This window comes from Pinus tabuliformis, chromosome 4_2 (genome assembly GCF_031772625.1).
Source record: "Pinus tabuliformis cultivar Carrire ecotype Pingquan chromosome 4_2, CPIR1, whole genome shotgun sequence".
NCBI classification, from domain to species: Eukaryota; Viridiplantae; Streptophyta; class Pinopsida; order Pinales; family Pinaceae; genus Pinus; species Pinus tabuliformis.
The window spans coordinates 383,869,862-383,883,741 of record NC_142304.1 but is presented as its reverse complement, the minus strand read 5'-3'; positions in this window follow the sequence as shown (position 1 = coordinate 383,883,741).

Here is a 13,880-nt window from a genome sequence, read left to right as displayed (position 1 = left end):
AATAAACACCCAGTAAATAATTTCAATTATCATATAAGAAAATAAAATTAAGTAAAGGGTAAATGATTGAGAAAGGCTTCATGTGCAGAGAGGTGATGCAATGACTATGCTAGGGTACTAGCCAAGCTCGCTGACAGCGGAGAACCGTTTGTGACTTCTTGAAGTGACTTTGTCGGGGTACTGTCTAGGCCTCTTGGCAATGGAGCAACACCAAATACCTATTTTAAAATTATGAATAAAATAAGACTTATGCCCTTTTCTCTGCATCATCATTAACTACTAGCATGCATGAACTTCTAATTTGGAGTGTGATGACTAGCGAGACCTGGCTGACACATAGAAGAAGGGCATATATGTAAATGTCAAGGTCATGTAATAAATCCCCATAGTGATTGTTCAATACTTCCTTGCATTATCATTCAGACTCAATCTATTGTAAGGATGTAACCAGAGATGTTAGATTCTACCAGTGGTTCACCAATTGTTGTAGTCGCTACAACACCAACCAAATTTTTAGGCATATCCCAAAACAATTGGGTCCCCCTTCTCCAACCTCAGACCATAAGGGTTATCGTAATGTTTCAAATTTATCACCCTCAAAAACCTCATTGTCATCAGACCCTATTGTTGCTTCTGCTCACATGATGCTTATTTTCAATATCCTATGCACTTTTTCATGATCACCATTCCATTTAATGAATTAGGGTTTGATCATCCTAGCTTTTAATTGAGATCATCTCATTGGATTCATTATGAATGGATGACCGGTGTCTTGTGTTGATAATCATGCCAAATTTTTGGAACACTAGGGTTTGAGTGATTGTTGTTCCGTAATACACTGTAAAAAAAAACCCTAGGCTATCATGATCATGATTTAATAATGATGGTGTGATCCTCATATTTTCAATCGCATTAGCTGTGTCATCATCCTGTAGAAATTTTGAATAATATGACACATACTCACAGAGACTATCCTGATTATACACTTATAAGCGGAATCTGCATAGTACATAACCTCCTATACGTTGATCATCAATTTGCAGAAGCAGAAACATTCACAGGTGCACATAGAAGCATCAATCACACATATCAACACAGTATTTTCCCGGGGAAAGCATCTCGCTAAAAACACCACACTGTCTGTATATTAATGATTGAGACCATGTAACATTACAAAGTACAATGCTTATCACAAGCAATCTAGTACTAGCTCCACCTGTTACACACAATACAGCTCAGATCTGATCTCCAAATCTATTCCACTGCTTGCCTGCCTCTCCAGCTCAATACCTGCTCAAGAATTGATGAGAATGGTTTACCAAACTCGTATTTCACCTGCAAAGAATCACTCACACTGTGTTGGACGTGAGCACAGGCTACAATTCTTGATATTGGCCAATTCATTGGCATACTCAATCCCTCTGATTGTGCAAATCATCATGCAGAGCTATAGTCACAACTGATAGAAATCTGATCCTCTAACACTTTTCCCTGCTGAACTGAACATGCACTGACATGCAACTGAGTTAACTGATGTATTCTATAGTTGCATTATGAGTTAATAACTTGTGAATTAATTAATAACTAATTCACCCAACTCATCTCTAGTCTATTTGCCAGTTAGACTAAATACAACCAGTTTAACAAAGCTAAACTGAACACAACTCCATCAACTGCACCTCCAGTCCACTAAACTCAACTCACTTGAGTTCTAACTGAAGTCTTGCATGCAAATATTAGTCATCCCATAGGTAACCACGTATTTCCCTCTGGGATCTGCATGTACCACATCCGTAGCTCATCTTGAAGTGCTCCAAGAGAGTAAGATCAAGTTTATAGTCCAAATATTATTATGAGACAATAATATTTGACTTTTCTATTTTTGACAGTCAGTCTAAAAATAGACTTTGATCACTCACACTGTGATCACTCACACTGTGGTCACCCACACTATGGTCACTCATACTGTGGTCACCCACACTGTGATCATCCCTGCTGGGATAAAAAATAGAACTTGCGCCATAATTTGCCTGCGGGCCCACTTAGTGAAGGCGACTCTTTTCACTAAGCTCCATCATCTTGTTGCAATCTCAACACTCCCTCTCGACAAGATATGGATTATCAGCAACCCCTATCCTGCCTCGGTGGTACTTGGATTTTCTCCTAGTGAGAGCCTTCGTCAGAATATCAGCATCCTGATCCTCCATTGGAATGTATGAAAGCAACATGATCCTCCGCTGCACACAATCTCTGATATGATGGTACCTGATGTCAATATGCTTAGATCTATCATGAAATACAGGATTAACCGAGAGTTTAATGCAACTCTGGTTATCACAGTAAATCACAGTAGGATCCAAATGAGAACCGAACAAACCAACCAGGATATTCCTCATCCTTATAGCCTCGCATGCAGCCAAACTTGCTGCCATATACTCGGCCTTCGCTGAACTGAGTGCCATGGATCTCTGCTTCCTGTTGTACCAAGAAACTGTTGTCGATCTAATACTGAAGACCCCTCCTTGTGTGCTCTTTCTGTCCATTGGGCTCCCTGCCCAATCTGCATCCGTGAAGCCACATAGCTTCACCTCATCCTCCTGTCTGTACCAAAAACCATATCCCGATATGCCTCTCAAGTAGCGCAATACATGCTTGCTCACCTTCCAGAAGAGCTTGGTAGGCTTAACCATAGCTTGTGAAAGCTGGTTAACTGCATATCATATATCGGGTCGTGTATTGACCAAATACATCAGCGACCCCACCAACTGTCGATAAACAGTGGCATCCACTTCTTCTCCCGAAGTGGCATCCTTCTTCCTCCAACCTCAAGGAAGAGGAGTATCAACAGGCTTGCAGCCATGCATTTTGAACTTCTCCAATATCTCCAGAGCATACTTGCCCTGAGAAACAAACAGTCCACCACTGCGCTGCCATATTTCCAATCCTAGGAAATAGTGAAGGAGGCCCAAGTCCTTCATCTCAAACTCTGTAGCAAGATCCTTCTTGCATGACAGTATCAACAGCTCATCACCCGTTAGAATCAAATCATCAACATACAGTACAATGATAAGCAACTTACCCTCCACCACAATCTGGTATAGGTTAGGATCCGCCTCGCTCTTGGAGAATCCAAGTCCTGTGAAATAGCTGTCTATTCGTGTGTACCAAGCACGTGGTCCTTGCTTCAACCCATACAGCGCTCTCTTGAGCCTGCACACATGCGACTCGCTGCTGAAGACCTCAAAGCCTTCGGGTTGCTCAATGTATACCTCCTCCTCAATGACTCCGTTGAGGAATGCAGTCTTCACATCCATCTGATGAATGTGCCATCCCATCTGCGCTGAGAGAGCAAGAATCGTTCGTATGGAAGAATACCTTGCGACAAGTGCAAAGGTCTCCTCATAATCGATCCCCTCTATCTGTGAAAAGCCTCGGGAAACAAATCTTGCCTTGTACTTCTCCACACTCCCGTCAGCTGCCTGCTTAACTTTGTAGATCCATCTCGAACCCACCACTGATTTCCCTTCCAGTCTAGGAACAATCTCCCATGCACTATTTCTGACAATAGAATCATACTCTTCCACCATGGCGTCTACCCATGCAGGATCCTCCACAGCTTCCTCGAAAGAGGATGGCTCAGTCACAACACACTTGCTCATCAGAGCCATGTATCTAGTGTACCGATCAGGTGACTGTCTCTGCCTGCGTTGGGCTGTAGGTGGTCCTACAACTTTCTCTGCATCTTGAGCCAGTCGCTCAGCTTCTGTCAAGCGCTTTCACCCTCTGATGGTTGGTGCGGCATGAGTGGTCTCTTCCACTCCATGAACCTCATCCTGTGGCTGATCCACGTCCTGAAGCTCATCCTTAGGAACTAATAGCTCCTCATCTGCATGTAAGTGTAGCTCCCTCTCAAGCGAACACTTCATGGCTTTCTCCTCCTGAAATTTTATATCTCGTCACACGACAATTTTACCACTGTCTGGAAAATACACACGATAGTTGTGGGGCGTATCAGTGTACCCCACAAATATCCCAACCTCTGCAGTCGGCTCCAACTTCTTCCTGGCATCCTTCGTCACATGCATGTAAACGTTACCACCAAAAATCCTCAAATGAGAAAGATCAGGCTTCTTACCAGAATAAGCTTCCTCGGGTGTACTCATGCCAAGTATCCTACGAGGACAACGGTTCTGCACATAAACTGTTGTATTGCATGCTTCTGCCCACAAGTGAAGGGGTAGGCCCTAATCATGCAACATTGCCCGTGCAACACTCGCAATCGTTCTGTTCTTCTGCTCAGCTACCCCGTTCTGCTGTGGGTTATGGGGAGCTATGAGCTCTCTACAAATCCCTTCTGCCTTGCAGAAATCCTTGAACTCGTCTGAGATGTATTCACCACCATTATCGCTCCTAAGAGCCTTCACCTTCTTCCCCAACTCCTTCTCGACTAGTGCTTTGAATTCACAGAACTTTGAATTTGTCTCGCTCTTCTTCTGCATGAAGAAGATCCAGCACTTACGAGAGAAATCATCAACAAAAATCACATAATACCTGTGTTTTGCTGTCGAAGCAACTGAGAAAGGTCCACACACGTCTGTGTGAATTCTCTCAAGGATCGTCATGGCGCGACTATCCTTCTCGTGAAAGGTGGCTTTCACAAACTTCCCCAAAGTACACCCCTTGCACTGATTTGACTGGGCAAGTGTGCCTTTAGGAAGCCCTGTAGTGATCTACTGCAGTAGCTTCAAGGCTCCATGGTGAAGGTGACCCAATCTCTTGTGCCACAACTCGCCATCATCCTGGCTCACCAATCCTTCTGCCTTGCCCTCCATTGCTGCGCATCCATCTACATGCAACTGATAAAGGTTCCTCACTCGAACCCCTATCTTTTGGGTCTCACCAGTTGTCTTACTGCACAGGAAAGCCTTTCCCTTGCTAAAAACAACATCATACCCCTTGTCTTCTAACATCGCCAATGAGATGAGATTCTTCTTCAATCCTGGAACATGCATGACTTTTTTCAATACGAAGGGTTTACGAGACTCCCTCTCAAAGGAAATGGTACCGATACCGGTCGCACTGTATCTACCATCATCGCCCATCTCGATGTGCACTCCAAGATCTTTGTCCTTCAGATCAGAGAACAAATCTCTATCTCCCATCATGTGAAAAGACGCACAACTGTCCAAGAACCACATCGATCCCATCACACTTGAAACCAAGCATGCGATCAATGAAAATCAAGCTCAAACTATGAGGCTAGAGCCTCTCCTGCTGAAGATCCAACAGCCTGCTTGTTCTTCTTCTTCTGTGGACAATTAGTGGCATAGTGTCCATGCTGGTGACAGTGAAAACACTTCACCTTGGACATATCCTGCTTCTTGCCTTTCACACCAGACTGAGAAGCTTTCTTGCTCTTCCCTTTCTTTGCTTTGGGAGCCAAAGCACAATTCTCTTCATCAGCTCCCTTTGATGAAGATCCGTCCCTGGTACTCCGCCTGATCTCCTCCTGCACAAGATCTGACCATAGTCTTTCCCATCCTGGCAATTTCTCCCGACCATTGACAGAGTCCTGATAGGAATGCCAACTCTTCGGAAGACCAAGGAGAGCCAAGCTCACCAAGTCCTCATCATCGACAGTAACCCCCACACTTCCCACCTCATCTCGACACTGAGTGAACTTCGTGAGATACTTGGGAATACTGTCACCCTTCTCGCATTTGATGTTTCTGAGTTTATCTTTGAGCGCCAGCTTCCTCTGATCGCTCTTGCTTTGGAACAATTCTGTTAATGATTTCCACATCAAATATGGAGTATCCTTTCCATGGAGGCTGGACACAATGTGATCCTTCATGCCCTCCAACAGAATCCTTCGACATTTTGCGGTCTTCTTTTGCCAAACTTCCGCCTCAGCAGCATCAGTAGGCTTTGGGATATCTGTATCTATGAACTCCTTTAGCCCATTATCATCCAATATTGCCTCCATCCTATCCTTCCATGCAATATAGTTTGAGTTGCCCTCAAGAGCATACTCCAATCGCAATCCGTTGAAAGACATTGTTACGTTGTCACCAAGAAAACACTGCTGCAAATTCGAATTCCACCAGCAACCAACTCAACCACCTCGGATCTAAGATTCGTGAGAACACAATATTTCTCGTACAGAGATTGACTATATGGGCATTCACCGGATATCTCACCTTCCAAAGGAAGGATGAATCCAGAGGCTACCTGGCCCGATTACAGACTCTGCCTGAAGAAATAGAAGGTAAACACTTCCTGAATAGTAGATCTAATGATCAACAGCTCTGATACCATGTAGAAACTTTTTCTACAAATCATCTAGCTCCGATACCATGTAGAAATTTTGAATAATATGACACATATTCATAGAGACTATCTTGATTATACACTTATAAGTGGAACATGCATAATACATAACCTCCTCTACATTGATCATCAATTTACAGAAGCAGAAACATTCACAGGTGCACATAGAAGCATCAATCACACATATCAACACAGTATTTTCCCGAGGAAAGCATCTCGCTAAAAACCCCACACTATTTGTATATTAATTATTGAGACCATGTAACATTACAAAGTACAATGCTTATCACAAGCAATCCAGTACTAGCTCCACCTGTTACACACAATACAACTCAGATCTGATCTCCAAATCTATTCCAATGCTTGCCTGCCTCTCCAGCTCAATACCTGCTCAAGAACTGATGAGAATGGTTTACCAAACTCGTATTTCACCTGCAAAGAATCACTCACACTGTGTTGGACGTGAGCACATGCTCCAATTCTTGATATTGGTCAATTCATTGGCATACTCAATCCCTCTGATTGTGCAATTCATCATGCACAGCTATAGTCACAACTGATAGAAATCTGATCCTCTAACACATGTCCCTGCTGAACTGAACATGCGCTGACATGCAACTGAGTTAACTGATGTATTCTATAGTTGCATTATGAGTTAATAACTTGTGAATTAATTAATAACTAATTCACCCAACTCATCTCTAGTCTATTTGCCAGTTAGACTAAATACAACCAGTTTAACAAAGCTAAACTGAACACAACTCCATCAACTGCACCTCCAGTCCACTAAACTCAACTCACTTGAGCTCTAACTGAAGTATTGCATGCAAATATTAGTCATCCCATAGGTAACCACGTATTTCCCTCTGGGATCTGCATGTACCACATCCGTAGCTCATCCTGAAGTGCTCCAAGAGAATAAGATCAAGTTTATAGTCCAAATATTATTATGAGACAATAATATTTGACTTTTCTATTTTTGACAGTCAGTCTAAAAATAGACTTTGATCACTCACACTGTGATTACTCACATTGTGGTCACCCACGTTGTGATCACTCATACTGTGGTCACCCACACTGTGATCATCCTTGCTGGGATCAAAAATAGAACTTGCGCCATAATTTTTCTGTGGACCCACTTTGAAGGCAACTCTTTTCACTAAGCTCCATCATCTTGTTGCAATCGCAACACATCCTTCTAAACATTTATGGGTGAGAGTATTCATACATTGAAGGAGAGGATTTTTTTGGGCATAAAGTCTAAGTCTTGAGAGTTTTGTATCATGTATGACATGTTTCTCTTTCAAAAGAGGCGTGTGAACGTTTAAGCCTTTTCATTTAAAAGTATTCTGGAAAGTCTCCATTACAATTTTTCAAAAGATTATTATTGTTTGATGAAGTAAAAGCATTGGGATTGTGCGCTGCTTGGACTCTTATCCTCTAATTAAATTTTTTTGCAGGTATTTTCTTTCTGTAATCGTTCATTGGTCAGGCAAACAAAGCATGAGTTTGATGAATAATCGAAGGTTGCTGAGATATTGTATTAAGGCACATGGTGTCGCATACGTTATTGTGCCAAAGAGTATGCATAAAGGCACAAAGTTGGTCAGGCATGAATAATACAAGACAATATGAGTAACAAAATGGTCCTCTGTGTCAATGCATAAAAATAAACCCTGGAGAGGCATGTATCCGATATGTTGGTGACCATAGTCAAGGAAAGATTGTGCATTTGACACATTAATTGAGAAGGGGATAATATGTCGAGCATCCAATTGGAAAGCTTAACAATGATCGTTGGGAATAATTGTGCTTGAGAGAAAAGGATCGCTTTGTTAACATACACATTGGGAGAAATGGTGGTTGATCTATATATATATATATATGTATATAAACAAATCCAACATGATTTAAATGTCTTCAACATTGAGATGAATAACTTTTCTTCGATCACTAGAGGTTGACCCTTCCAAAAGGAAGCTCTAATTCGAAAGAAAGGATGAAGGCCTTTTCGTGAAAGTATATCAAAGTTCCTCACCATATGTACACTATTGCATATATCTATGGGAAGACTTGGCATAATACGATGAAACCACCATATATATCATGAGTGTCAGTGGAATGTGTTCATTGCAGTGCGTTCTTGGAACATTGCAACTATTTAGCAATGCATGGGGCATCGAAAATGCAAGACAAAGCAAGAATAACATGGCAACCAATGCATGTCATAATAGCCATGAAGTTATCTAGAAAGTATGCACTTAGGTGATATAAACAACGCATATGGCTAAGGATTTTGACAAGGCTACCTTACGAATACTTTATGTAGACTTCGCTGAAAGGGCATCCTTTAAATATGGAACAAACCTTGCGGTGGCCCCAAACAAGTGCAAAAGATACGTGTCTTCAAATAATTGAAGCGGTTAAATTTGACATAAAGGTTCACTACTAAGGCACCAATGTAAGTTCAAGAGCTTGATATGAATCTAATACAATCATGTAAGAGTGAAGAATCAGATTTGGTGTGCTTCCTCGACTTTTATTTCTCTTAGAACAAAGGAAACATTTTCATTGATAAATATGAGCAACACATCTTGAGAATGCTAGATTGGCCCTACCCAAAATAGGGGCCATCCTAAGTAATTTTACAGATGTATTCAATTTCTGCAAAATTTCTCCTACAAGGCGATGCCCATAGTTATAAAATTCATATAATACTCTGTGTGAACGTTAAATGACAGTATATGTGGAACTATGAATCGAACGCTACAAAAGAGAAACATGAAAGATGCTAGAGAGATGTGATTCTGATGTTATGTGTCATTGGAAACACTTTATGTTGGGTGTATTTTCCATTTAATTGGGTGTCTTCTTATACTCTGGTGCAGTGAATATTCTATGTGATAAATGCATTGGGCAATACAGATGGAGGGTTTGTTTTATATTGCTAGAGATCACCTGTCGTGGGGAACAATAGTGGGCAACATTATTGAGTCAAAATTATTTCCCCAAGTTTGAATATGAGTTATGGTTTACAGTTGCATTCCTATTATCATCTGTGAATGCGACTTGAATGATGGCACTACCATTCCTCTGCAGATTTGCAACTAGCTCCCCTCCTGTCAATGTTATAAGTCACAAAGTCGCACCTCAGGGCCTCAAACAAGCAGTTGAAAGGTGTGACTTATTTCAAGTGTTAATATGTGACCGAATCAAACCACATTTCTCATCCACAACCTCACGTTACATAGCCTTGGAAGTGACCAGGGGATGCGACTTGCACTATAGTGCGACTGTGCGACCTATCCCGAGTTCAAAATCATGACCTGCCTCCGAATGATAAAATACAACCTGCTATTGGTTGGTCTCATCTCACCAAAGGTTGTAGGTCACACTTTGATATGCTCCAAGCCATAGATCAAGTAAAGGCCCCACCATGCTTCATTTTTCCATTGATACTAGTATCAAAAATCCGATCATCACTGTGATTGAGGGAGCAATAGTCAACATCAATATAAATCATGTTACCATAAATCAATAAGTTCTTCCAACACATATAAGTTGTGAAATGATTGTATTCTTATGGTGTGTGGCCAAGGTCATCGCATAAATCCCCTCTATGACATACACCGAGTGAATTTGCAGAGCTCCCGAAGGGTTGGATCGTAGTGAAATTTGAGTATGGTGGGAGATTAAGAGATGTGATTGTAGTGGGCCTGGTTTATATAATGTAAGTTGAGACCTTTCCTTTCATTAACGCATCCCAAGCCCTACAATTCATCCCTTCCACTCAGCGCAATATGAACCCTCTCAAAAGTGCGACTTGCCTTTTAAAATTGTAACTTTCTCTACATGTTCAGAAAAATGTGGCTTCTATGCTTAATAAATCCCTCATAATTTTTTGAATCTAGTATTCACGTGTTTATAACATTGAAGAGATTACCAAATTGTAATCATGAAAGGACACTCCAATGAAGTCGAGAAAGGGAAAATTTTGAACCAAACAATGTTTAGGGCAGTTTATCAATTAGAAAAAGGAAAAGAAACATATGAAGTTTCAACCTCAAGGTCCAATTAAGAGAATGCAGTTGATTAGGAGTACGCTATCATGAGAATTTCTAGGCATTTCTATACAAATTCAGAATGGAGTGGCTTGGAGGATTTGTCTAGTAACATAAATATTCTTTAAGGAAAGAAATATCGAAGATTTTATGGGAAACTTTAAATTTGGCATGAGAGTTGAGGATTTAATTTCTCTAACAATTGTGGCTAAGAAAATTGGGAAGTTAACCAAAATGGAGAAAATATGTAATTAAGAGTGTGGGCTTCAAAAGCGTCTTGAATGGGAGGGGAATCCACGAGGGAAATACTGTATAAACTACAAGGATGTTTGTCATATTTTCATGTGCTCATGTGTGGATGCACAGGCTTTGACATGATGATGGTCCTTGTCAACTTCTAAATTTACATTGATAAGCTCACAACCTTAGTAAATATCTCCATCGGCAGAATAAATGATGCAGTTAGGAGAATTCAGAGAGTAAAATTTGTCACCACTTGGTTTGAACAACTCATGAAAAAATACTTCATGTTAGGCATAGTCATCAACATACATGATGAGATCTAGGTGAAGAAGTTGTATGCAAGAAGAATGTAATTGCCTCTTGGAAAAAAAACCGCTCCAGAGACGCTTATACTATTTTTTCATGCATGCAACCCATGGTACTAGTGTGGATAAGGCATAGTGAAAACCAATTTGGAAAATGTGGGTGTCTTCTGAGATCTGTCAGTATTGTCACATACTGTAATACAAGTGTGAACTCATCTCAAAATTATGACTCGACATCACCTTATGTGGACTACATATTGTAACAACATTGTGGTGTAGAAAAGGACCATACAGGGGTCGAGATTAATGTTTTACTTTAAGTTAATTCATCATGTTTCTAAAATTATTTTGTGTCTGTACATTTATATGAACAATTTTATTTGCTTGCAGGTAGGGGGTGTTAATTTGCATGAAGAAAACAATGGTTCCTCGCAAAGAGTTGTGTAACTAGGGTCTCCATTAATAAGCAAGATATCTACGTACAAGCTTCAAGGAGCATTCAACAAGATCAAAGTAACGACATCGATGTTGGTTGAATGTAAGAAGGAGAAACAAACTATGCAAGTCTCCATATCATTGCAGTAATGTTAGCAATGAGGATTCTAGGGTTTCCAATAACCCTCAATACTCTCCTCATGTCTTCTCTTCTGTAACCATGTGAATGTTTTTCATCATGATGCCATCAACCATGATGAGATGAATTAGGCATGTAATATTCATTGAGCATGAGAGAAAAGCGGGGAAGGTCAATAGCCATGAGGGTAGATGAAAGGTCACAAGAGGAGGTGAAACGTCATCCTCGCCACTCCTATAAGTATATCCTCACGCCTCATTTGAAGGGGAATTTTAGAACTTGAGTTTTGGATAGGATTAGATAGCTTATTTGCTCTTAATAGCTAGAGGTAATAAGCTCTAAGTAGCTAGTAGGGTGAGTTGTAGTGAGGCTAGGGTTTCGTATTGGGAAATGGTATGAGAATCCCATATTCCATTGTTGGGCCTCAAAAAATTACAAGATATGTACTTGAATTTGTAGAAAAATTAATAATATGTTCTTCATGTTTGGCACTGATTACCATGCTTACTCATGGTGAATGTATTGGTTGTCTGATATATTCATTGTATTTGTATGCATGCTTTCATATACACAATATGTTATGGATTGATTCATAGTTGTTGCATGTATGTTTGTTTGCGAATCTGTTCTTACCTATTTCTCGCCATGTCTATCATCTATTGTGAACTAATTTCCAATTAACCTCTGGCGTGTTCTTGTTTATGTATGTCTAATTGGGTTTTGGCTCAATGATCCTTCTCATGATATACTCCTTTTTATTGTTGTTGTCACTTTCTTGTACCTCTTTCTATAGTTTTTCAATCTTGGGCTAACTTTGTTTCATTGTCTGGGCATTTCATTCATATCCTCACTTTGACACCTTCTCATTTGAAAACCAAGAGCAAAAAAACTCATGGTGGTTGTCGATCCCACATACCAGATAAGGCTCCTATCCCAAACAATGTGAGGTCTAATTGGGACCTCACACCAGGGAAACCCCCTAATTATTGGTGGCATCTAGCACCATCAATAGGACCTGAGTCCTCGAACATTATATAGGAAACAATAATTGAACAATTATTTACTAGTATTTGCTTTGCACTTTTATATATTATCTAATGTTTTGTAATGAATAATAATTAAAATGCATTTATGTTTACTCTATTCTAATACTCAAACTTTTAACTAGTTATTTAAATAATTCTTAGATTATGTTTTACATGTGAAGTTGTATCTATTGAATCTGTTGTCACTAGAATTTGAATTTGAATACAATTCATTATGTTGATAACTATTGAGGGTTGTTGGGATAGAAAGAGTGACTATTATGTTGCAGTTGTCTCTATTTATGAATGCATGTAAAAAAGCGAAAATGGCACACATCAATGTTTCATTGTACACAGTTTTCATTTTGCTAAAATTAGGATAAGAGTTTCCATAATGCAAGGGAAACTTCTTGGTGTGAAAGCGCTGCATAGTAACATATTATCATAATAATAAATAATAATAACTATACATTGAACTATGATATCTTTGTTTTTCAATGGTTAATTGTAAAATAGTTTATGTAATTGATTTCCTAATAGACATATGCAATTTTTTTTCTTAAAGTAAATAAGTTTATAAATAAGGCCTACTGAACATAGTAATCATGTGCTTAGTATTTAGCTCAAAAATCAAAGTTTTCAGAATCGCTCAAAACCTAAACGATCGCGTCCATCTAGAACAAACGATCCTAATGCAACTTGTTTCATCGAAAACCGATTTCGTATGAGAAAGTTATTGTGTTATGATCACTTTGCTAAACAAGCGAAATTTGCAAAAAAATGCCCAGTCACTGCACAATCAGTAGTCCGTACTACTGATGTGGTAGGTGACTAGGCATGGTCAATGTTGGTCAACAACGAATTAGGGATGTACAAGTGGTAATGTTTGGTTGGGTTGTACATGTGATATGTTGGCGCATTTCTATTGGTTTAATTATGGACCGATGGAAGAATGCCATGTGGCAAGCCCGAAGGCCACCATGTGGCACCTCCCAAAGCTCATGTCGAAGGTCTATACAGTGGAACAAAATTATGGATGGAAGTCGAGTCGAACCCACGACCTCTGGCACACAAACCATACACCTTAATCGTCTTCGCTATCTGGTAGTTCTTACAATAATTGTTCACATTAATTGCCGAGGTCGGAGCCTTCGGATAAGCTGATAGTTTGATGTTACATCCATCATGTTCAAACTTTCAGCTTATTCGAAGGCTCCGACCTCGGCAATTAATGTGACATTAACGTTACATGTGACGGCCCATTAAATCCGCCAGATATAATGGTTGCAATTAACACTAATCACGGATTTAAATTAATCAATCTGAGTTTAAAGGACTTAAG